This window comes from Cavia porcellus, unplaced genomic scaffold, assembly GCF_034190915.1.
Source record: "Cavia porcellus strain 051 isolate PalLab524CR breed Dunkin Hartley unplaced genomic scaffold, mCavPor4.1 scaffold_15, whole genome shotgun sequence".
NCBI lineage: Eukaryota > Metazoa > Chordata > Mammalia > Rodentia > Caviidae > Cavia > Cavia porcellus.
The window spans coordinates 39,913,916-39,940,140 of record NW_026947498.1 but is presented as its reverse complement, the minus strand read 5'-3'; the positions used below and the strand labels follow the sequence as shown (position 1 = coordinate 39,940,140).

At 36.5% G+C, this 26,225-nt stretch overlaps 1 pseudogene; it reads left to right on the top strand.

Moving 5' to 3' along the window:
* Nucleotides 1–26,225, top strand: part of LOC100724440 (tRNA (cytosine(34)-C(5))-methyltransferase, mitochondrial-like) — a 63,441-nt pseudogene that overhangs the window by 14,993 nt on the left and 22,223 nt on the right.

Here is a 26,225-nt window from a genome sequence, read left to right as displayed (position 1 = left end):
AGCTATTAGTGTATCAGGAATTAAAACTGCTATTACTCGCACCACTTTGCTTGGTTGGAATTTTCTCTGTCCTAGTTTGTATACAAGCACTGGATCTAAGGGGCAGAGACAGCTGTCCATAGCATAAGGGACATCTTTAATTCCCTATTTACTCAATCAGGATCCATGTATGACTTATACTGTTGTATCATGACTGATCTTAGTTAAATTTGACTTGTTTGATTGCTTCTTACTATTGACAGATTTTATTGAAAACTGTAAGGTTAATGGTAACAAGTTGAGTAGTATAGACAACTATACTGAAAAGGACAATGATTCACTATGATATTCATTCTGATTTGTAGCTCTACACTAACTACAAAGTTGTGATTCTGTTAATTCTGTTATGTACTGATATGCTCAACTATACTTTATCTGATGATTCAGCCAATTCTGTTGATGATAACAAGAAACAGCACAGTGACGAGGGTAGAACTCCATATGCAGCAGATTTATATGTCTTTTTAGTTTTATATATATATATATATATATATATATATATATGAAAAAGTTTAGTTCTGTCCTGCTTTTTTCTGTTTCTCCCCTCTAATATAGAAAGGACAGAAATACATGTTAAAACTCATGCTTACATAAAACTTTTAAACAGTTTATGAGAACTGATCTGATGACACATGATGAAATGAACAAAAACTTTGAAGGAAAGAAAGTGGTACTGCGGTACCCAATCCTGATTCCATAGTGTTATGATGTGAAATCCAGCAATATTATTAATCTTTGTTCAGAAGGATTTTAATCTAATAAGTTGTGTTAGGTCTCAATATAAATGAAGATATGGAAAAATGCATACATGTCTAAGTGTGCAGGATTGATAGCCATAATGCTTAGTTTTTGTTGGATAGTTGAACAAAACTGTTTGCAGTCTCCCTGGTTGAAATCCCATTTATATGTTCTACTTGTGTACCTTGAACAACTATGGGGGACAATATGTACACATCAGCTAGTGATTTATTACTATTTCTTTTCTTTGAAAGTATGTACCATTTCTGTCCATTTTCTATTTTGTTTTGTCTTTCTTTAAATAAAAAAAAGAAGAACTAATACTGTAATACTTGGGCAAGTCATTCATTTATTCACAATTTAAGCAAAGTTTATGCCCTTATGCTGTGCACTGAGGATACAAAGGTAGGTTACATTGTTTTGTCCTCAAATATACACAAAGGTGGATTAGTTGGAAATCTGTATGTACTTTGGAAGTTTTATGTGCACTTCATTGAAAAAAAATGAAATGAATGACAAAATGTGTACGTGTGATCTCACCTACCCAGAGTTCACATCCAGAAAGAAAAATTACATAACTATTAGTAAATATTGTAGTACTATTACCTGAATTTGGGGAGGGAAGTAAAGTTCGGTGGTTAGGGGAAAGAGAAGTTAACTAGTATTTAGATCTCTTTTTCACATATGTTAGCTGTACATACATTTTCATCATTAATTGGTGCAGACTGTCATAATTTTAGCCCCCTTACAAGTCAAAAGCATTGGCAAGTGTCTCACAATTAGGAAAAACCAAACCTGCGGCTGAAATCCACATGCCTTTTTTTCTGCCATCTGTACTGCTGTGAAAGATCTGAGCACACAGTCTTGATAGAATTTATATGTTCCTAATGTGTGACATGCCTCAAAGGAAACATACAGTATTAGTAACCTTTACTTTGAGAGCTGAAAGAAAATTATGACTAAATGAAGAAATACTACTCTCAGAGTAAGAAAGACTAAGTTACAGTAGAGATGTTAATTATCTCCAGGTTCAGTGCATTTAATATGCTAATCAAGTGTATTATTTTATAAATTATTTTATAAAGTATTTTTAATTGACCAACTGATTCTGAAAATCACTTTAAAGAATAAGTACCCAGGGATAGATTTGAATGTCTGGAAATAAAAAAAAAAACAATAGTAACTACATTTCTCTGTCTGATATTATCTAGCTGAAAGTATCCTACCTTTAGTTAGCAAAAAAGTGGGCACATGAAACCCACTCCAGTCTGCATAAATTAAATTATGTTTCTGACCACATCTTTTTAAATGTGACTCACAGTGTAATATAAGTTTTCACCCAGTTTGAAGGGTAAAATTAAGATGTACTTTCAAAAGATTTATAACAGCAGCATTCAGATTTCTCTTTGGAGTCTGTGGTAAAGCAGGAGTTACCCAAGTGTAGTCCTAGAGATCAGCATCATCAGTTTTACCCCTGATACACATTAAAGTTTGGAAATCACTTTCTTAAAGTAGTTAACTACTGAAATAGCTGAAACAATGATGTCAGGATCCTATGATGCACCATCTCATCCATGGCAAAAGGCATTGAGAAGAGAAAATAGTTCCACATATTACCTTAAGTTGAAATTCACATGGTATCCTTGTGTCGTACATGTTAGATTTCAATCCAACCATTCCTCATATTGGCAGCTCCACGGTGAGTAACACCTTTAATTTATTTAATTGACTATGGTTAATGAAGCTCCCAAATAATTCAGCCAGAAAGGTCATCTAGTAAATAAGTAAATATTTCCTGCTCTATCATCTGTCAGGTGATGTGAGTTTGTAATTGTCAACAGATCTAATTGGATGAAATACAAATTTAGGAATGGAAAGGTGTTGGGTGGAAAGCCTGCCTCATCAGTTCATAAGTGATTTTTAAATCATCCTTGGATCTGAATCATCTGAGCCACTCATCAGCTCATTAACTCCATTACTATAGAGTTCACTGTAATTAGCTTTTCATGCCTTTTATCCGCATTGGAGGAAAACTTTAATACTCACTCCTACAAGCACATTTTGATGATAATAGTTTTCCCACCAACATTAATATTCTTGTGTCTATCCAGCAGTTTCTTGTGCAGATAATGCTACACAAAAAGGCAGAACTCTATTTTGAAAGATGTACGGTTTTGCTAATGCAGTAATTTTTTTGGACAAAATGATAGTCTATAGGGAAGATTACGGCTGAGGAAAGTGACTCACAATTTAAAGAAAAAAGAATAGCAATTATAATACAATTTTAATGATTTAAATAAATTTTTTAAAGACACGATTAATAATGCCAAATTTTAAAATACGTACAGGCTGTTCACAGCAGGTCAAGGTATATGAGGGCCTCATGAAGTAAAAGGAAATGTCAGAAATACTCCTGTCTCTGGAAGTCAGGAGTAAGTAAAGTATGAACCCAGGACCATCCCAACCCCATTAATAATTTAAAATCATATTGATGCACTTAATAATATGTTCCCATTTCTAGAGATATACTAACATCTCCATCACTGTGGCAGTATGCTGTCCTCCTCAACCGATTCAATTACTCTTATGACCTAGAAAAGTATTTTACATTTAAAGGGTTATACAGACTTTTTCAAGGGTCCTTACCCAGCTCTCCTAAATTAATGAAATGTCACCTCAGCAGAACTCCAGATTGAATGCCTTCAGAAAGACATCAAGTTGGGGGCTGGGAATTTAGCTCAGCAGTTTAATTGCCTGCCTGGCAAGCAAGAGGTCATGAGTTCAACCCTCAGAAATTAAAAAAAAAAAAAAAAAAAAAGACATCAAGTTAGGAACCTGAAAAAATACTGTCTTTTGAACGCTGCTTCTCTCTTCCCGGTACTGGCTCTAGAATTAAGGGATGGAGAGAAAGTTCTGGATCTGTGTGCTTTTGTCCTTCCCCTAATGTCTCTCCTTCCTTCAGGTTTTATCTCAGGGATCCGCTTCCCCAATAAGGTTTTCTTGAATACTCTGTGTTAGGTTCATCTTCTTTATGTAATAATAAAAGTAATAACCATTTTAGAACAAGATCCCAAGGACTGTCTTAATCACACTGTATAAATCTGTACTTTTAAAATATGATTTAGTCTCTGCTTCTAAAGTGGTATCTTTACAAAAAATCTTCTAAAGTCTTGAGTTTAGAAGAACACAGTGTGTCTGTTATTGTCACAGTGCTCTGAATTAATGATTATTAACCTCATTTTGTAGATGAAACTGATTGAAAGAGAAGTTAACTAAGTTTCCCAAGGTGAATGACCTTCAGTTGGCATCTGAAGATGTTTTCACTGTTATGTTGTTGACTCTCTTCCACAGTCTCCTGTTGACTTGTGTATGAGCAAAGGGACAGTGTGTAAAAAGTGCTTTGTAAACTACAACTTTAAGAGTTTGTACCCACAAATGCATTTTAATCTAATATCAACTGAATTTTAACAAATTCATAGTGATCATTTGTGAACTTGTGACTTTGTTTCTGACCACCTCAGAGAACTTTACCATTAGCCTTCACAACACTTTTAGCATATAGGACAATATTGTTATTCCATTTCTTACATTGAGAGGGTCATAAAAAATTCATAATTAGAGGTATGGCACCAAAAATGAATTGGCAGAACTGGAAATAAGATATGTATTTTTTCTTAAGTTTTATGTACTAAAATAAATGAATGAAACTTTTTCATTTCCTTTACATAAACCAGTCTGCCATGGGATTATGCTAAAATACATTGTCTTTTTTAGGAATATGTTAAATTTACCCTTTACCTTGCCTAAATGAAATGTTGACATAATTGAAATTAATTGTCTCAGTATAGTTATTGTATGTGAGATATGAATGATAATTGTGCTAAATGTTTAAATTAAAAAGATTTACTACAATAAAAGATACATTGTCATTAATCATTCCCATAATATTGCCCCTCACTTGAAACATGCTTATTATGCTGTTCTTGACACTTTCTGAAGCAGTTCTGAAAGTCCTCTCTGGTGAGTATGACCAATAGAGTCATTATGACCACCTTAGTGTCCTGAATGAATTCAAAATGTTTACCTTCTATGGTCATTTTCACTTTGGGAAAGAGTCAGAAGTTGCCCAGTACCTGACCTGGTAAGTAAGGTAGATGAGAACACACTGTGATGTTTTTATGAACCTGCCTTTTCATTGGATGGCACTCAGCAGCAGCATTTGCAGTATTTTTCACCACAATTACACAGACATTCACAGAAGACTTTCAACAAGGAATGGATAAGTGTGTTCAAAGTGAGGGTGGAATATTTTAAGGAACATTAATGGCAGTGTGTCTTTTCTATAATAAAAATTTTAATTTAAATGTTCACTATATATTTTGATCACGTCATATATGTGAAACTTGCATTGTTACCATATATTGCATAATTTTAAAAAGTTAAATCAAACTAAGATCATTTCAAATAACATCTGTGTCTATATAGAGTAGTTGTATATCATAAAACTATTTCATCTGGGAGCTATTTTAAAATGCTGAATAGAGAATCTTGACTAAAGCTATTATTTAATAATGGTTTGATTTTCTCTTGTGCCTTAAATATTCTTTACTGTAATGCCATTTTTCAAAACAGGTCTGCCATGACTTTATGTTCACATACTATTTATAAAGCATTGGATTGTAGTGTATAGAACTTTAGAATATAGAAACAAACATGGCTTCTATTTCCTGTGGTGTCACAGACTAGGTATTCTAATCAACTCTCCTATAGAAAATAACTTTTAAAAATGTCAGAAACAGCTGGCCCAGTGTTGCATACCTGTAATCCTAGCTGCTTAGAAGGCTGAAGCATAAGGGATGAAAGTTCAAGGCAGGGGCAAATTAGTAACACCCTCTACAGATAAAGTTAAAAAATAAAACAATGGCTGGTCCAGTGCTTGTTCAACATGTAGAAAGGCTCTGGGTGTGAGCCTCATTCCCAGAAAGAAAAAAAAAAAAAAAAAAAAAGTAAGGGAGGAAAGAGAGGAGAAAGGACAGGAAAGGAAAGGGGAGAAGGGAGAGACAGAAAAGCAATGTTAAAGCTAAACAAAGTCTGTTAAATGAGGTAATTATCTCCTAATACTGAACAGCAGAATCTAAAAAAACAATGCAAAACTTAGAGTTAAATGGAGCACTGTTTCGGGCTTTTGACTTAAAAGCATTTACTTGAAAATCTTTCATGTCAGTTTTCATTATTTCATGCAAATGCAAGAGTAGAGGAAAAAGGTAGAGGTTGTTCAAGTAGAGTATCTACTAGGAGGCTAACTTACAGCTAGGACAGAAATACTATGTCTACATGTGGTAAATCGGGCAGAAATTGTCTCCTCTAAGTGTTACAGGGAGAAACATGCCTTCAGCTTTGATGTTGAGGAGGAGTGGAAGTACACCCTGAAATTCCCATAACCACAGCTAAGCAAATATAAACCATTACAGTGAAGTTTTCGAATACCAAAAATAGAAGATCCTCATATAGGCATTACAGTCATACTTTGGTACTCCTTCGAAACTCAATTTTGATGCAAAAACTTTGTATTCCTTAGATTAATCTCACTTAGTTGTGGAGACTGATCTTTTAAATGTGATATCATGGGGACATTGGCCAGAGGTATGTATGAGCTGGACACGCAGAAGTAACAGAGTTTTTGAGGTTTGTGACACAGGTCACAAACCTCCCTGAATGCATGGTTAGATATTAAAAGGTAGCTGATAGAGCCACAAGTCCAAGTAGGATCAAAGCACATTGCCTAATGGAATGACTGCTCTTGCCCTCATCCTCACCATACTCCAGTTTATTATATAGACTGGCCCTAAGGTCAATCATGTACAAGACCACCCTGCCCTTACCATGTCCTCCTACTGTCCCCTGAATGAATTCATGGGCAGACATTTTTCTTTTGTGCTTTGTTGTTTTCTTTTCTCCCTCAGTAACATGAAATCTCATCCTCCTTTGTGGCTATGGAAAATCTCTACTGAGAAGTCTTCTTAGGATACCAGTGTCTTATGTTTCCCTTCTCTTGCTGCTTTGAAAATCCTCTTTAATTTCTGATACATGGGCTATTCTTGATATCTATTTGGTTCAGTTGACTAGACTGGTAACCATTGCCTTCCCTATAGTTGGATATTTGTAACTTTTTTGAGAATTTTCATTATGACCACTTTGAATGGTATTTCTATTCCTTTGGCTTTTTAAAAAAATATGTTTTGGAGACATGGTCTCATTGTGTAGTTCAGGCTGGCCTTAAGTTCACTACGCAGCCCAGGCTGGCCTCTAACTCACAGTGATCTTTCTGCCTCAGTCTCCCAAGTGCTTGGATTACAGGTGTGCATCACCACACCTGGTTCCTTTGGAATTTTTAAATACTTCTACAGCCCCAGTAATTAGAATATTTGTGATGTTTTAAAATTTTTCTTTATCAGTACATGTTTTTAGCATGTAGTATTTACATTTTTTATGGAGTTGGTATGTATGTAAGACACTTTAATTCCTTTACTTCCTTTCTCCTCCTTTCCTCTATGCTTCATCTCTAGATCCACTTCCCATTTCAGAAAGAGCTATATTTATACTTTCTAACATCTGTCTTTTATTTTGTGCTTTATTTATAATTTGGGTTTCTCACTGAAGAAAACCATGTGATATTTAAGCTTGTGCATCTGATTTATTTTATATAACATTATAGTCTCATAGTTTTTCATCAGGTATAAGTACCACATTTTCCTTATCTGTTCATCTGTTGATGGATTATGTAGGGACTTCCAAGATTTAGTTAGTATGAATTGTGCTGTTATAAATATGATGATGCAGGTATCAAAGTAATAGGATGCCTTTCACTCTTTCTATTAGATACCTAGGAGGGGAATAGCTGAGTCAAATGGAATTTCTATTTTTGCTTTTATGAAGACTCTCCATACTGATTTTCTTAGTGCTTATATTACCACTACAGAGGTTCCTTTTCCCCTCAACCTCACCAGCACTTAGTATTTGATTTCTTGATGATGGCAATTCTTTCTGAGGTAAGATGAAATCTCATTGTTGTTTTTCAATTTGCATTTCTTTGATGACCAATGACGTTGAGCATTTTTTTCATGTATTTATTGGTGATTTCGACTTCTTTTTCTATGAAGTGTCCTGTCATTTCTGTTACCCACTTTTTGATTGGGTTTTTCATTTGGGAGAAGTCTAACTTTTTTTTTTTTTTTTTACAGGTACTAGGGATCGAATTCATGACCACTCGCTTACAAGGCAGGTGCTTATGCCATTGAGCTAAATCCCCAGCCTATCTATCTATCTATCTATCTATATATATATATATATATATATATATTAAAATATATAAAATATATATATATATATTTTTTTTTTATTCTAGATGTTAGTCCTGTATGTGGGAATAGCTAGCAAAAATGTTTTCTACTACACAGGCTTCCTTTTCACTCTGTTGGTTTTTTCTTGTGTTGTGCAGAGCTTCTTACTTTGATATGATCCCATTGACTGTTTTTCAGTATCATCTCTTGTGCAACTGAGTGCTTTCCAGAAAGTTCTTGCCTATACCTGTGACTACAATAGTTTTACCTGTTGTATCTTTCAGCAGCTTCTTCGTATTTTAACCTTTAGTTCTTTGATACATTTTGATTTTTATTTTGTTTATGGTGACAGATACAGCTCAAGGGTCAGTCTTCTGCATGTGATATAGCTAGTTTCCTAACCTCATTTATTGAAGAGAGGCTGTTTTTTCTCCAGTATGTATTTGGCCCATTTGTCAAGATCACATAATTGAATCTGGTTTGTTCCATTAATCCTCATGTCTGTTTTTGTACCTACTATGCTGTTTTCAATTTTGTATCTTTATAGTAAAATTTCTTGTCCAGGATTTTGATGCCTCCTGTTTTGCTATTATTAGTCAGAATTTCTTTTGCTATTCTGCATCTCTGCTGTTTCCAATGAATTTTATAATTGTATTCTATAGCTTTGTAAAGAACGTTGTTGGAATTTTGATTGAAATTTTGTTAAATCTGATTATTAATTTTGAAACTGTTCCCATTTTCACTATATTGGTTCTCCCTATCCAGGAATAGTGAATACCTTTTCATTTTCTGATGTCTTTTTTAATTTCCTTTTTAAGAGCATTATAGTTTTCATTGTGGGAATCTTTCACTTCCTTAGGTTAATCCTTAAGTATTTAAATTTTCTTGGTGCCATTATGAATGGTATTTTTACCCTAATTTCTTTTTCAGTGAGGTCTTGTACAGAAGTGTTACTGATTTTTGTGTGTTGATATTGTATCCTGTGCATTACTGAATTTGATTATTAATTCTAAGAGACTCTTGGAGGACTTTTTTTGAGTTTTCAGTATAGAGGATCATGTCATCTGCAAATAATGATAATTTGTCTTTTTTCTTTCCTATACATATCCCTGTTATTTCTTTTTGTTGCCTAATTGATCTGGTTAATTTTTCAAGTACTATGTTGAACAGTAATGATGATAGCAGGAATACTTGTTTTATTCATAATTTTAGAGTGATAGCTTTTGGGTTTTACCCATTTAATATATTGTTGTCAGAAGTGTCATGTATAACTTTTATTAGATGAAGATTATGTCCTCCAATATCTATTTTATTCAATGTTTTTACCCTGAAAGAATATTGAATTTTACAGTACATTTTATATTTTTGGATTGGCATATGTTTAATATTCCTTGCATCTATCAGTTGAAGCTTACTTAGTCATAATGTCTGACCTTTTTGATGAGTTACTGCATTTTGTTTACCAGTATCTTTTTGAGAATTTTTACATATAGAATCCTTAAATGGATCTTTAGTTCTCTCTCTCTCTCTCTCTCTCTCTCTCTCTCTCTCTCTCTCTCTCATTCTTTTTGGATTCTTGTCTGGTTTTGGAATCAGAGCAATGATAACTTCCAGGAATCAAACTGGGGGTATACCTTCCCTTTAGATTTTATTCAAGTTTTAGGAGTATTGATGTTAGATTTTTTTTCCCACAAAGTTTTGGTAGAATTCAGCATTGAATCCATCTGGACCTTGGATTTTCTTAGTTTGTAGGTTTTTTATTACTTCTTCAGTATCATTGCCTGTTATTAGATTATTCTGAATTTTTAAATATTCTTCATGTAATTTTGGTAATTTGAATGTATCAGAGAATCTCAATTATTTATGCATTCAATATTCATTAGTATATCAGTTTACAAAGCAATTGTCAGTAATTTTTGTCATTTTGCCAGTGTCCATTGGGATTTTACCCTTTTTATTTCTAAATTATTTTGATTTGGGTTTTTTGTCTCCTTTCATTGGTTAGATTGACCAAGTGTTGCTGTATTCTGTTTATTCTTTTGAAGAACCAACTGTTTGGCTCATTGATTCTTTTATCATTTCTTTTATTGTAAACCCAAAAATCGAGTTCAGTCATCTAAGTATTGTAATCCTCTTTCTAGTTTTCCTCTCAATCCAAAAGGCTATATTTGTAATCCCATTGAGATATTATTGGAATTCCAGCTGGTTGCTTCCAATCTACCACCACCAAAGCAACCCGGGGCAGAGAGTAAAAACACCAAGACATATTCCAAGTTAAGGGCAGCCAAGGGGACCCAAGTCCATTTCCCGTGAGGACATGTGGACAAAGGCTAAGATCCTAGGCCTCTCCCAGCATTTATTATCTTGTGAAGAAAAGGGAGGGGTCACTCAGGGATGAGTAATAGTCAGGATGTCAGGGATTGCTGAGTAACTTGAACTGGCTGGCCAGGTGCAAGGAAGGCATCTGTAGTTTACAGAGATAAAGACATGCAGAAGGATCAATTTACACAACCTGATTAAGGTAGCAGGGAAATTCTTTTGGGGGGCTGTTGCATTGGTTTTTGACATGCAAACTGTTGTGCCTTGGGGAGTCATAGCCTCTTCTCTTGAGGCTCCTTCCCAGTTGACATCCCTGGAGTCTGCTCTGTATCTCTCTGCTCATGCAAGGAAAGGGGGCTGTCTGATGGCCAGACTTTGCACTTTGGCTAGCCTTATTTGCAATACTTACAGCCAATTGAAGAGAGAAGGAAATATCCCAGCCAGCCTTTCACATATCAGTATAAGAAAATGAGTCCCCAAGTAATCAAAGTCACAGCAACTGTTTTGGATCCAAAGGGAGTCACCAAAGTTGTCTCTTACATCTATGATGGCTGCACTTTAGCTTCTGGGCTGGCCTTGTTTGCCATGCTCAGAGTTAACTGAAGAGAAGGAAATACTTTAGCCACCTTTTTACACATCAGTATAAGGAAATGAGTCTCCAAGTATTCAAAGTCACAGTAATTGTTTTGGATTCAAAGGGAGACACTGGAGTTGTCTTCTACATCTTTCATCTCAATTCTCTTGATTTCTTCTTAGATTTTTATAATTTCCTTCCTTGTACTATCCTTAGGTTTCAATTGTTCTTGTTTTTCTGAGATCCTGAATCATCACATCAGTAGGTTATTTATTTGCCCTCTCTCTTTTCATGATGTATGCATTCACAGCTATAAATTTTCTTTTTAAGACTGCTTTCATTGTGTCCCCGAAGTTCTGGCATATTATACTGAACTTATTGTTTAGTTCTAGAAACTATGTTACTTCATCTGTAACCCACTGTTTATTGAAGAGTTTATATTTTTTCCATACATGTGCATTTCTGTGTTTCTTTTGTTGATTTCTAGTTTCACTGCAATACGAAGATATATATGGTATAACTTCAGGTTTTTTTTGTTGTTGTTGTTTTGTTTTGTTTTGTTTTGTTTTAATTTAAACTTGCTTCATTGGCTAGTAAGTAGTTCATTTTGGAGAAAGTTCTGTTAGCTCCTGAGAAGATGGTTATTCTGTTACCTAGTGGAACACTCTAGCGATACGTATTAAGTCAATTTGCTTAGATATTTTTCAGCCTTGATATTTCTTCGTTGGTTTCTTTTTAATTTTTGTCTAGTTGATCTATTTGTGTTAGAGATATTGAAATCTCTCATTATAATTCTGTTTATGTTTGTCTGCTCTTTCATATCCATTTGCAATTGTCTTATGAAGTTGTGTGTGCTATTATTTGGTACATAGATGTTAATTGTTACCTCTTCTTGTTGGATTTTTAACGCAAACAAATGTAATGACCTTCTTTGCCTCTTTTGATCAGTTGGCTTGAAGTCCACTTTCTATGAATATAGGATAGCTGTGTAAGAAAAGATGATAACAGCAAATATTTAAATGATGATTTTATCAGATTTATTCAATACAGGAGTCTGCTGATTGAAATGACACCTGCCAGAGTGATGCTCAGGATGGTGAGTACATAAACTGCCTGAGTGATGTTTGTAAACTGTTAAGTGCTTAAGTTATCTTTCATTAATTGGCCACCAACAGCAGCCCTGTCTTCTAGTTCTGCCACTCTGTCCTTACATTCTACCGCCTATATTTTCAATAGAATTTTTAATCTCTTGAATTTCAATTTGGAGCTTTTCTGTGTGCTCCTAATTCTTTTTTTGTGCTGGCCATTTGTTTTGCAAATGTTTTCCATCACTTCATTTAGCCCTGCTGGATTTTTGTTAGTGTCTTTATTGGATTCACTGATCATTTTGTTTATTTCGTTCAGTACATCTTTTCTTGTATCTTCCACGAGGTTGGCAAGCTGCTTGTCTTATTGATCTGTTTGTTATCTCCTGTGGGGAGTGACTGAAGCTGGAGACTGATCACATGTATAGAGGCCTGAGGTGAGCCATGCGAACAAGCTGTTCCAGATTTGAGAATGTGAGACATTCTAGACAGAGGGGTTTCAACTAACAGTAGCCTCCTGATTCCTTCACCTGACCTCAGCTTTCTGCATTCTGCTTCTTCATTTCTTTATCCTCTGCTGTCCTTCACCTCTGGAATTTTAAGAGCTGTGCTGAATGCAGCACTCTGCCCTAATTCAGGTTTGTGACATTTATTTGCTCCATTTTTATACCCCATGGATCAGTTTGGGGGTGTTACAAGTTTTTGGAAGGACTTTTGTTGGCTTGTATTTACATGTTTCTCCCCCACCCTGTGTGTGTGTGTGGGGGGGGGGGTTGGGATTGATTGTAGTGGAAAACTTTTTTCTAGTATAGAAACCTTTACAGAATGTCGACTTTTCAGTGGTGTCTTCTAGGCCTGGCTAGCTATTGATTTTTGCCTCTGTCCCAGGATTCAGCTGTATCTGCTACATAAAAGGAGAGTTTGCAGCATATTTACCCCAAAGTACAGTAAATAAAAGATGCCATGAGGGCCTGGGGGTTTAGCTCAGCTTGCAGGTGCGAGGTCATGAGTTCAATCCCCAGTACAAAAAAAAAAAAAAAAAAAAAAAAAAAAAAAGATACCATGGAAGACAAAAAAGTTAAAAGAAAAAAGAGACAAGAAAAGAAACTAAAAGAAGAGGGAAACAGAGAAAAATCTCACCCCTCAAAAAACTTGATGAAGAAAAGATGAAAATAGTTTTTAAAAAAAGAAAAATCAAAAAAAGAATTAGTAAAAAATAAAATTTCTTTTTTTTTTTTAAATCTGTACTGGGGATTGTTAGGTCTGAGAAGAGGGGGATGGGAAAGGAGAAGAGGATGGGGAGGAAGGAAAGGAGTGGAGTGGAGTGGACAGCCTTGAAAGGAGTGGGTGGCGGTGGCTGCAAAGATAAGAAGTATAAAATATAAGTAACCTTTATTTCGGGAATGCGGGGAGAGACCTCCCGCCCCCAGGGCGCAGCATCTCCACCCCGGGGCGTAGGTCTCTCTCTGGAACACTCACTCTCTCTCTCTTTCTCTCTCTCTCTCTCTCTCTCTCTCTCTCTCTCTCACACACACACACACACACACACACACACACACACACTAACACGTGGAGTGAGGCCCATAAGTAGCCTCGGTCTGGGGTGGACCCCAAGGGGCATTAGGGATGCATAGGTAGCCCATTGGCACACATTTGGCGCCAGAGGCAAGTTCTTAGGGATGGGGGTATAGGGTTACAGGTAAATTCCTAGGGGCGGGGGGAAGCAGGAGCTCTTTAATTTGGCTGAGGCTTCTCCTGGTTAAAGTATCTGGCCTGGACCAGCAACTCTTTCAGGGATCGGACTCATGACCACCTGCTTGAAAGGCAGTTTCTTATGCCACTGAGCTAAATCTCCAGCCCCATAAGTGAGATTTCTTTGTTTTTGAAAGTGTAGTTTCTTTCTAAAATCTGTATGTAGTCTTAGGATCCGGAGAATCACAATTTTCTCTACACAACTTGATGGCCTATGAGTTTTTGAGATGCCCCAGAAGCCCATCCATCTGTTTACCCCAGACTGTGATTACTGTCAGAGCCAAGGCATTCCCACTGGTAGATGGGAAATACAGCAAGTGCTCCAGTCTCCACTGGATGTAGTGGGGCCTGGTTCCCTGCTTCCTTCTAGGGTCAGGTCAGTTGATTAATCCTCAGCTCTGCTGCCCTGTTCCAAAGGGAAGCAAACTTTCGAGCCAGCTTGGAATTTGTAGACTATGGCACCCTTAGGTCGGGGCAGGCACAGGCCCCCTTGCTTGCATCGGAGCAGAGCACCATGTGGCTCATCAAGTCCTGGTGTCTTTCTCTGGGACTGGGCACTACCTGTCTGGTGTGGTCCTGCTTGCTCACATAGAGGCTGAGCACCATGTACCCAGCACAGGCCTACTTGCTGGCATCTCAAATATTTGCTGTTTTTGTGCTAGCCTGGAGCTCCATATTATTTATTTTTTATTCTATTTTTTCCTCTAATTTTGTATTTTCAAGTAAACCTATCTTTCAGCTTGCAGATTCTTTTCTCCTATTTGATTTGTTTTGTTATTTATGTCTTCTATCACATTTTAAAATTTGTTTGGTTTTTATTTCATTTTATTTTATTTTATTTTATTTATTTATTTTTTAAATCTGTTAAGCTAGGTGTAGTGATGCACACCTGTAATTCAAGAATTCAGAGACTGAGGCAGGAGGATCCCTGTGAGTTCAAGGCCAGCCTGGGTTACAAAGTGGGAGTTCAAGGCCTGTGTGAACTATAAAGTGAAACCTTGTGTCAAAAGCAAAAAAGCAAACAATTTAATGTTTTGGTAAGTTTGTCCATTACACTATGAATCATTTTTTGAACCTCACTGAGTTTCTATAAAAAGACTCATTTAGTTTCCTATCTGATAGTTCTCAGATACACCAGTATGTGTGTTTTGTTCCCAATAACTTATTTTGTACATTGGGTGAGGTCACGATTCCCTGAAAGTTCTTTTAGTTTCTTAGCAACTGGTATAGTTTTTACATTGCAGGACTAAGTGTTTATTCCAGTTTTCATAATTTGGCTTTCCATGTGTCTCCCCTTCTAGAAATTTCTAAACAGTTCCCTTCTCTGAGTAGATGAATCTTTTTTGCTATTTCAGTGCTAGAGGGCACCCCAAGCTGAGTTTTGGTGCAAATCCACAGTAGGTACAATAAGTTATGCCAAATAAATTTAGGAACATATTTTTTTGGGCCCAGGCTAGGCTCAGATGCCTTATCTATAGCCTATTTTTAGGCACTGAAGGATTCTTGGCTATAGGCCTCAAAACAGGAGGACTGGCCCTAGGAATGGAGCACACACATAGTGCTTTGGGCTGTTACCTGCTGAGGTAGACTAGTAGCCCAGATGTGACACTGACTGGAATAGAGGTCCTATCAGCGGTGGTACCTGTACTGATGTAGAGGTGTTCTCTGGAGCCACTGGCCTGGTGATGAGGACTGTTAGAATCTGCCTAGTTTTAGGTTTGGCCAGCCTGATCCTGAATTCTAAGACAAAGTCCTCCATTCACATTACTGTCTTGGTCCAGAGACATGAGCCTTGCTCCTCGCTGTGCTGCCCAAGGTTGGGAAAGGTGGTAAAGATATTCTATTCATTGCCCAGGCTGATACTTAGCTGGGTCACAAACTGAGTCTGATAGCTGCAGGGAAAGACTGTTCACAGCATCTAGGCATCATCTGACAGTGATGCATGCTGAATCATGAATCTGTGCCACCAATTTTAGCTGTCTATGTGAGACCTTCAGGACAAGATTCTCCATGTAGAAGCCCTGGTCTGGGATCAGATGCTTTTGGGCTGCAGTGGTCTTGGAACTGAGCTCCAAAGTGAAGTCCTATGCTCGGTCTGGCACTACTCCCTAGTGAGTAGACTCTTGCTTCTCACTGTACTGCTCAAGGTGAACAGAAGGGTAGCGGGTAACAGAGGCAGTTTCTGCCTGGCTGAGGAGCATCCAGAGTATGGTCTCTGGATATAACCCAGAAAGAAGTGCCATGGAGCATGTCTGTCCCTAGGCTTCACTGTGGCAGGCCCCAGGCTGAGTTTCAAGTCTAAGGTCTAAACTTAATTGTTCTCCCTTGCAAGTGGGAAGTGTCCCTTTTGATGCCACTTTAATTAGATTTGGAGGACTGATGTTATGGGAACCTTGCCCCTTCCTGCCTTCTTCAGCATTTTTCATCATTATTTTAGTAAGCCAAACACTATAATCTCTCAACTAATTTATTTAGCTCTTGGGAAAGCAGTTCATTGTGTATATAGCCATTCATATCAGTGTCTCTTTTGGGAGACAGTCACCACCAGAAGCATCTCCCTTAGCTACTATCCTGCTCCTGATGATTATCACATTTAATCTTTTCAAGCACCTCAAGGTAGGAGAATACAATCCCACTTTACAAATAAGTAAGCTGAGACTCTTAAAGAGCTAAGTAATTTATTTAAAGTCTCCTCGTTCATAATTTGAACCATGACTACCTTAGTATAGTGTCTCAATACTTACTTTTCCCCACATATTCTGTTACCTTCCTTATTTGGTCATGGAAAGAGCTTTACATATGTACAACAGAGTGCATTTTTACTTAGCTCATGCTTTCAGGTGAGAACTATGTCTGAAGTACTGCTTGTGCAGCATGTCTTTAGGAATCCACGATTCCCTATGCCCCCCCTTCAGTTAGACTGACTAAATGTGTGAGCTTCTGGGAGGGTGTAGACCTTATACACACACACACACACACACACACACACACACACAGGAGTGCATCTATGTGCATACACACAGATGGTTTGTGTTTGTGCTTATTTTCAAAGTGTAAGACAATGATAATACTTATTTCTAAACCTTATTTCTGCATAATTATAGTGAATTGATTTTTATGAAATTTACTTATTGAAAAGTAGAAATTTAACAATTCCATTGCCTTTAATTTGAAACCTTTTAATCTTTTATATTTAGGCTATCTTCGTTGTAGTGAATACGATAGCCTGAGATTGAGATGGCTGAGGCAGACATTAGAATCTTTCATCCCACAACCTTTGAGAAATGTAATTAAAGTGTCTGAATTGGATGGCAGAGAAATAGGAGATGCTCAGCCTGAAACATTTGACAAGGTACTTTTATTACATTTTGACAAATTGATAGACTCCCAAGGTTACCACTATTATGTTGCTTTGTTGTTGTTTTTCTTCTGCTCCCAGACATAGCCTGATAGAGTTTTTCAGTATCCTGGGAAATTTTGATAAAGTGAACATGGAAACAGTTTTCATTTGATGGTCAACATGATTCAAAGGAAGCCATAACATTGGGTTTGGGAATTATAGAATGCTACATGTTTTCATGTGCCTTAAAGATATTTAGGAAGAGGTCAGATATTATTTGGGTCAGTACACAAACATGTGCACTAGATTGCTTCAGTTCAGTAATATTTTGAATTAAAGAATGTTACAGAAAAAGTCATTTCTGTAAATGAAAATTGAAATAATCTTAAAAATGTTGGGATTCAGAAATAAGGTACGATAATGTCTGTTTAAAATGAGTGACTTTTATAAGTTTTGATGTGGTTGTCAAAATATCAAATGTCATTAATAATCATTAACAGCCATAGAGGCACATACCTGTGAGCTTAGCTATCTGGGAGGCTGAGGTAAGAGAATCAGAAATTTGATACTAGCTGGGGTAACTTGGTGAGACTCTGTCTCAAAATTAAATAAAAAAGAGCTCGAGATACAGCTCAGGGGCAGACCTATTAACCTAGAATTATTAGACCTTGAATTCAAAGCCTAGCACCATAAATGAGACAGTCAGGCATCAGTAGACTTTAGTCTTCCTTTGTTTCTTCTCTGTAATCAAAATAAACAAAAATCAAAACTGTAGTTGGGCATGGTGGCTCATGTTTTCATCCCAACACTAGAAAGCTAAGGCAGGAGGATCAAAAGTTTGAGCTCAGCCTGATCAATTTAAAGACATAGCAAGACTCTGTCTCAAAACAAACAAAAGGGCTGAAGGTATATTGCAGTGTGATAGCCCTAGATTCCATCTCCAATATCGTTAAAAAATAAAAACACAATTTATATGCAAAAATTTTCTGAAAAGTATTAGTGAATAAAGATTTTAAAGAATTTAAACATACTACATTTTTAGTACTGAAGGAAGTGTTTCTATTTGTACTTATTATTTGTTTGTTGTGTACTTTTCTCTATGAATATATCTGCATCATTTGTCCTTCTTCCTCTAGTTGTTAGTTGATGCTCCATGTTCAGAAGATCGAAGCTGCTTGTTCTCTTCTGATTCTCAGCAGGCAGCCTGTAGGATACATCAAAGGAAAAACTTACCTGTTCTACAGTTAGAACTCTTAAGGTGAATTGTTTAATACAAAAGCTTATTCTGATTTCTAATGTAATTTAAATAGGAATGACAGAGGAAGGGTGTCAAGCCTCCCTAATGGAAGGCTTCCTGTGTAGGTGCCAGTGACTAACTCCTCTGAAGACTGCACTAAAAAAGTTCCCAGCTTTTTTGAAAATTTCCTGCTTTTATTCTATAATGCCTGCTGACCCCTAACAACATGCAATGTCATTGTGCGTAATCTTGGAAGGGCACGGATGCAGTTATTTGCTTACTGAGACCATCCCAAGCATAGGTTTAGAACCAGGGTTTCTATGAGAATCTGAGCAGCCCTCCAAGGAGTCGCTTTGCACATGCATCTACTTTTTGGTCTTTTCTGGCTACATCAGCTCCCTGGGAAGGTGTAGGTACTGATTACATTTATCTCCCCTCTAAGAATCTTGTAGAAGTGATTAACTACTAAGAGATACTTGGTTTCCTTCAGATCAAAGGCATTTGGGGACATCCTTGCTCTGGTTTTGAGAGTGATTTTGACTTACACACTTATCCTAAATAATTCCTATTATTTAATGCTTGTTATTAGTACATTTTTTCCATGACAAAATACCCAAGGTTGGATATTTTATAAAGAAAAAAAAAAAAAAAAGGCTTGTTTCGCTCAGTAATGAGCTTAGTGCTAACATCTGCTTTGCTTTGTTGAGGACCTTTCACTGTGTTACTCACATCAGGCATCGTGGGGGCAGTGGCTACAAAAGGGAAAGATCTCACGTCCAGACAGGAAGCCAGAAAGAGAGAGGTTAGAATCCAGGGACAAAACATGCTTTAGTTTTTAATTTTTTAAAATTCTGTTTTATTCTAGTAACAACTCACTTTGCCAGAGACTAACCAGGATTCTGAAAGAAATACACTAAGCAGCCTAACTGCTTTCTCTCTTGAAGGTCCCACCTCTTCCCACACTGGCACCAAGCTTCCAGCACATTAATCTGCAGACAACACACTCAGACAATATCCAAACTGTGAAATGCTTGACCATAACTCTGAAATATGTAAAGTACAGCTAAATGTTGTCTTATCACTCAGCACCTCTTACATGTAAAACGACACTGAGTGAGAGTGTGGACTTCAGACAGTGTGCTTTGTTGCCAACTTCTGACAGATACACAACAGTGAACGTATGCTAATCCCTAAACATTGCAAACAGTAGTAATGTGTAGTCTTGTTATTGCATCAGATTAGATACTGGCTCAGTACAGTGATTCTTGGTAATACCAGAAGGTTTTTCTAAATGTTTCCCATCTTGCAGTTAGACTATTTCTATATTCCATCAGATGTCTGCTTTTCATATTCTAGAAATCCAAGACATTTGAAAACTCTGTATTTGTTTTCCTTTTACTTCTTGTTACCAACTTTAAGATGTTACCTACATATCTCTCTAAATTTCTTTTCTCACTTTTGTAGTTTGGCTTCTCAATTATTCCTGCTCCTTGGAGCCTTTCTATTGTTATCTATTGTATCTTAAAACAGATACTGCTATGATGGCTTAATACTATTGTGACATGTCATTTTGTTTTGTTTTGTTTTTTGATTTTGTTTTTTGAAACAGAGTCTTGCTACATAGTTCAGGTTCCCTTGAGTTCACTGTGTAAAGAAATCTGGCCTCAAATTTAGAACAATCTTCCTGCTTCAGCCTCCTGAGTGCTAGGATTACAGGCATGTACATCCATGTCTGGTGATTTTTCAATATTTTTTAATAAACTAGAGGCTTCCTGAGAATATTATTTTTCTCCTCTCTCTGATGAAAATCTGCCTTGACTTCTTTTTCTTCTTGCTCATGATAACTTTTTTGTATTTTATGTTTCATGTCCTGTTTCTTTTTCCATTTTGTCTCAAGCCTTCCAATTTTGTTTTGAATCTTTTCCTATTAAAGTTACTAATGGTGAAGGCATACTTTTCTATCTTAATTTTACTTGATGTGTATTTTTACTTGGCATTTTTAAAATTGTGTGTGAAGTTATTATTTATGGGGTGAGTGTTGTAACAGGGTCTCTCCTGTGAACCCCAGGCTGGCCTTGTACTCAGCTTCCTGAATTCTGAGATTGAAGATGTGAAGAAGTATGCCTGGTTGGCATTTGATAAGATTGAAAATGTGTTTTAAAGTATATAAATAGAAGGCTGTGGATTTAGCTCAGTGGCACAAGTGCCTTTCTTGCCAGTATGAGGTTATGAGTTCAGTCCCTGGTACCAACAGAAAAGAAGGAAAGAAAGAAAGAAAGAAAGAAAGAAAGAAAGAAAGAAAGAAAGAAAGAAAGAAAGAAAGAAAGAAAGAAGAAAGAAATAATAGAAAAAAGAAAATAATATATGAAAAATTGGTCTTATAAAAAACATTAAGTAATTCAGATAAAGCAAAGTCCCTTAACCATATACTCTTTTCATTATAAAGCTGTTAGTCTTAAATTTGGTTTATAGTCATAAACTTTTTCTGTAGCTTTTCTCACAGGTAAATACACATAGAAAAGTACATTTAAAAATAACTGCTGGCAGTATGTGTGTATGTATGCTGTTTTGGAACTTGCACTTTTTTTACTTAATAGTTTTTACTCTTTTCTTCATTTCTTTACCTTCTGTGAAATATTCAAAAAGTATCAGTTCGTTGTGCTCTATTTAATTTTTATTTTTTTAACTTGTAATTTTCTTTATTTTCTTTCCCATTATAGTTTCAACTTAAATGAAATGCTGTATCTCAAATATGGGTCTAAGTTTTGATATTTCTCCTTAGCCTTAGACCTATATATAATTAGATACTGGAGATCTTCCATATGTATAACTCTACTAGTTAAGATTGAACTCATAATTTCTAATGTTCTTCTAGTCCCTCACTGCCATCAACAGAACAAAAAAATCAAAATTGAACCCCCAATTTGCCTATTCTGTTAAAATAAATGCTATACCACCAAGCATTTGGCTATGTGTGTGAAAGCCAGCCACATCGTCTCTTCTTCTACGTCCAATTGATCAGTAAGACATCTCAACTGTACCTGTTACATACTTTTGAAGTCTGTCCATTTCTCTCCATCTTTCAGACCTGAATCACCGGCATCTGTCATTGATTTCAGCTGACTCCCAATTAATATGTCTCCAATTATGAGATGTTGTGAGTTCTACTTCTCCCTTCTGTACAGAGAAGCTAAAGTGATATGTTTGAAATTTAAATCTGATCCTGTCATTTTTCTGAGACTCAGGCAATGATCCCCTGTTAATAGCAGGATTTGAAACTCTTTGTTTTATTTTTTTGGTGTTAGATATTTCCAGCTCTTTAGTATAATATCCAGGAACTCTTGATATAACCCATTCTTACTTCATTAACCTCATTATCTCAGGACACTTACTGCACTGTTTTTCACCTGAACAAATCTCTGTAAAGCATCAAGCTTTGAGACTGGTGCATGCCTGTTCCTTTCATTGTAGAGTTCTTATTTATCTTTCACTTCTCCTTACTAACTCAGTTGATTTTTCAGGAAACACCTCTGACATCTTATTTTGAAGCCTTAACTTGACTCTTGATTCTCTAGGACTGGGATTGATGCCTTTGCCATTTTTGATGTCTTTGCCTCCATGTATGTACAAACATACATACATGGAGAGGGGGAGGGTATGATAAAGGAAACATTCTCCACTAGACATTTGCTATATAGGTCTCCCTTTTTGTTAAGATTTTAAATCCTATGGGATCTGGGATTGCTTTATTGTTTTTATTCCCAATATATAATTTGGTGTCTGGAATATGGAAAATACTCAGTAAATAATACTTTAAAAGCAATAAATTGCAAGGCCTGATTATTTATAATTCAAAGCTGTAATTTATAGCAAAATTAACAAAAAATAAAAGTATCATTATTGTGCTGCAAAGTAATAAGGGTTAAAATGTAAAGCAATTCACTTAAATTTATTTTGATTGCAATTGCTTTATATGATTTTGGCCAAAGCCTGCTTTGGATTTTGACTGTTTTCTTTCTCTTCATTTAAAAATTTACCTTAATATTCCACATTCCCTTAAAATCAGTCATCACCTTAGAAATCATACACTTACATAAACTTCTTATAGCATAACAAACAAAGCTCTTCCATAGTAGTTATTCTATTAGCCCATCTTCCTATTCTTCAGAAGCAATGTCCTGAGTATCACAGCACTTTATAGAACAAATTGAACACAAAACTGATTTCACAATCACAAGTGTAGGTTTCCATGAAATCATTCATGATTGGCAAAGACCATCACATCAGCTATCATCCCATTTTTTGTCCTTGAACAGCTCCTATAAAACCCTTGTACCCACTGTTTGGTCTGTATGGGAGGTTTAGGACTTATCTGAGGTAGCTAATAGTTGGGGTCTTTTAGCTATGTCATTATGATGATAAGTACAAGAGAAAGGGATACCAATCTATAGACCCAGGAAATGATCTGATTTCCCAATATCTACATGTCTTGGAGTTAAAAGCAATAAAGGAAAAAGTGATAATAGCAGATAATCTTATTTATTGGCCTTGACTTCAAAAAATGAAAAAATAACAATATTTTTTCATTACAGATAACTTTGTTAATCACTATTATTCTTTACACAGAAATTTCTCTTGCGTGCCTTTCAGACCTTCTCACCTCTTACTTCTTTAAGAAAACATAATCTTTTAATTCTGTTACAGAGATAAAAGGATTCAAATGCCATCTCTTAGTCCCTTAACAAAAGGCAATCTTTTTATTTATAATATCAGATAAAAGGACTTAAATAAAAATCTATGAGAGAGTAAACTGATGTGTATGAGTTTTAGTCAGACTGTAAAAGTTAAATTTAAGATCCTTGTATTTACAAAAAGTAGTTAGGAAAAACAAGCAAACAAGGAGTGACTGGCTTTATATTGTGGACAAAGGATGATATTCAAAAGAGAGAAAAGGCCTGGGAAGGGTGGTAGAAAAGCAGATAAGGGCTGGGGATTTAGCTCAGTGGCATAAGCACCTGCCCTGTAAGCAGGTGGTTGTGAGTTCAATCCCCGGTACCAATTTAAAAAAAAAAAAAAAAAAAAAAAAAAAAGAAAGAAAGCAGATAAGTCACGTCCTTTGGCTGCACTGTGTTGTTGAAGATTGTATTGGTCAGTACTTATTAAAGAAACTAATTTAATGTGATATGTACAAATATATAAAAACTCACAAGATTGGCTTTCAGTGGTTGCCTGTGGAGTCAGATGTAGAAGAGTGAAAAATGTCTATCTGCACACTGGAGGTCTGTAGGATCCAGTCAAAGACCTGGAGCTTACTGTAGTATCCTGTGATTCTGTATCAGGAGTTTCAGTCTGCTTAGGAGACTGAAGGATCTGTGCTGGAGGCTGAAAAGTCTGTCCTGGAAGCTGGGGAAGGACCTCTAAAGGGATGGCAAAGACTGGAGCTCCTCCAGAGAAATAGAAGCTATTTCCCTTTTATGTCATGCTGGCAACAATCCTCCTGAGCATGCATCTTCTAAACCCAGAACTATGCTGATCCAATTTAGTTGGGCTATCACAATACATCCTTTGTCATCTTGAAAATCAGATACATTTCTTTAAATCATAGTTTCCAGATAAAAAGGCAAGCTCATAATCATACCTAACATGTTGTAAGTCTCCTGAGTACAAATAAACACACACTAACTCCCTTCCCTGAATAGAAGACAGTTTTTCTTTGTGTGATGCTTACTGCTAATATTTCATAACTTGCATGTCCTATACAGGTTAAACAACACTTAACAACATTTTAACTATCAGCATTATATTACATCGGAAGCATATTAGGAGTGAACTATTACAGTTCTTATTTCTGTAGCTGATCATGGAGTCATAGCTGGTATTTAGAACTACCTTCTTCTTTCTACCCATTCTGTATTCCCTCGGCCTTCAGCAAGCATCTAACAGGTCTTGGTTCTTTCCCAGGTGAGAGTGACCCATGCCTTTATTCTTGAAGGTTGTAGGTCATTTGTCATTCTGCCTGGAACGGGTTGTTGTAGTTTCTGTTGCATAACTGCAGTCCCCAATGTAAGATCTGGCATACAGAGAAGAGCAGTGACAGGGCTCATCAAGGATTTTTCTGGGTCATTCCAGTGTGGTAGACTAGGTTTTAAGTTAACAATCCACTCCAGTATTTCCATTTCGCTAAGCCTCTGAAACCCCTCATCAACAGTAAACCATGAAATATCAGGCATTGCTAACTCATTTGCAATGGGCCGTCTTTTGATCCATATTTCTGCCAACCAGGCATATAAACTATTAACACTGTTTTTTAATCATCCAGACCTACAACATTAAATTCAATATCTATGCTTTGTGTGCCCGTATCAACAATTACAGCCTGATCCAGGTGTATATTTTTGCTACCATCATCCCATACCTATTAAATCCATTCCCGCATTTGCTCATCAGGCTTCCACTTTAAGAGTTAGAAAACTCAGGAAGTTAGAACTTCTCATGGGGGAACATGTACCTCACCCTTAGGCATTGTCTTAGTTACATTTGTTTCATTGCTGAGGCAAATACCCACCACTCAAAGTTAAAGGGGCAAAGGTTTATTTAACTCACATTTTGTAGAGATTTCAATCCATAATCACCTAGTTCCAAGGCCAGGTGGCACATTCAGGGGGAAACGTTCATGGTCCTGGAAGACAGCAAAAGGAACTAGACAGGAAAGATAAGATTCTTTCTGTCCGTTATATTGTGTGCAGGCTACATACCAGGGCAAATGTAGCACTGGAACCCTTAATCCTACCCATAGTGATGCCAAACCAGTCAGTGGACTGATTTACTAATCACACACCCTTAATCCCAGCATCACACACTGTAGATTTAGGCACTGCTCTACAGCCATACCATGCTGAATGCTCCTGATCTCATCCGATATCAGAAGCTAAACAGGGTTGGGCCTACTTAGTACTTGGTAGAGAAACCTCTGAAAAGCCTGTCCTATTTAAGTTTGCATGAAACTTTAGGGCCATATCTAGACACAAGCCATAACAGGCACCTTCTGTGATTTGAAATGGCTTATAACCCCACAGACCAAAGTGGGTGGTGAGGGTGGGTCCTGAGGATTGCCAGTATTATCATGCTTGATCAACACAGAATTAGTTTCTTGAAATATCCTGGGAGAGTCCAACCCCACAGAGTGTGGGGATGCATCACCACTGTGAGTCAGGAAATCTTTCCCTCTGGCTAACTATTCTCATTGGAGTCTAGGCGCTCAACATCCTCACTTTTATCCAGATTCTCCCAGATGTCACCATCTCAGTTTATGAGACCCCATTCTCTTTTTCAGTGAGATCCTTCACCTTTATTTCAGATATCTTTCCTTGTGTTTCAGCCAGTTGAATTATGAGGACCTATGTTTGGGTTTCTACAGTCTTGGCAAAAGGATGCTAGATTCTTTTTCAGGACATGCTTAGGAAGTTTTAAATTTTTGTGTGTTTGTGTCTGGAGCTAAGTGTTTGAATCTTTGAGCTCCTTATTTTCCTTTGTTAATTTCTTCTCACAGTTAGAAAACATTAGATTTCCTGTGAATGTTTTGAACTCATTGTTTTCCTTCAGTAGTTTTCCAGCAATGCTAAGAGCAGCCAGCCAGTATATTTCCCATTCTGCCAAAAATTTGTATCATATAGAGTTGCTAAATTCCTTATATTTCACGTGGTGAATTAGGATAAAGTGGATCCACATTGCATATTAGTTTAAACAGTTCACACCAGGGCTATCAATATTCCTCACAGTAATAGAAGGAGACACCATAGCA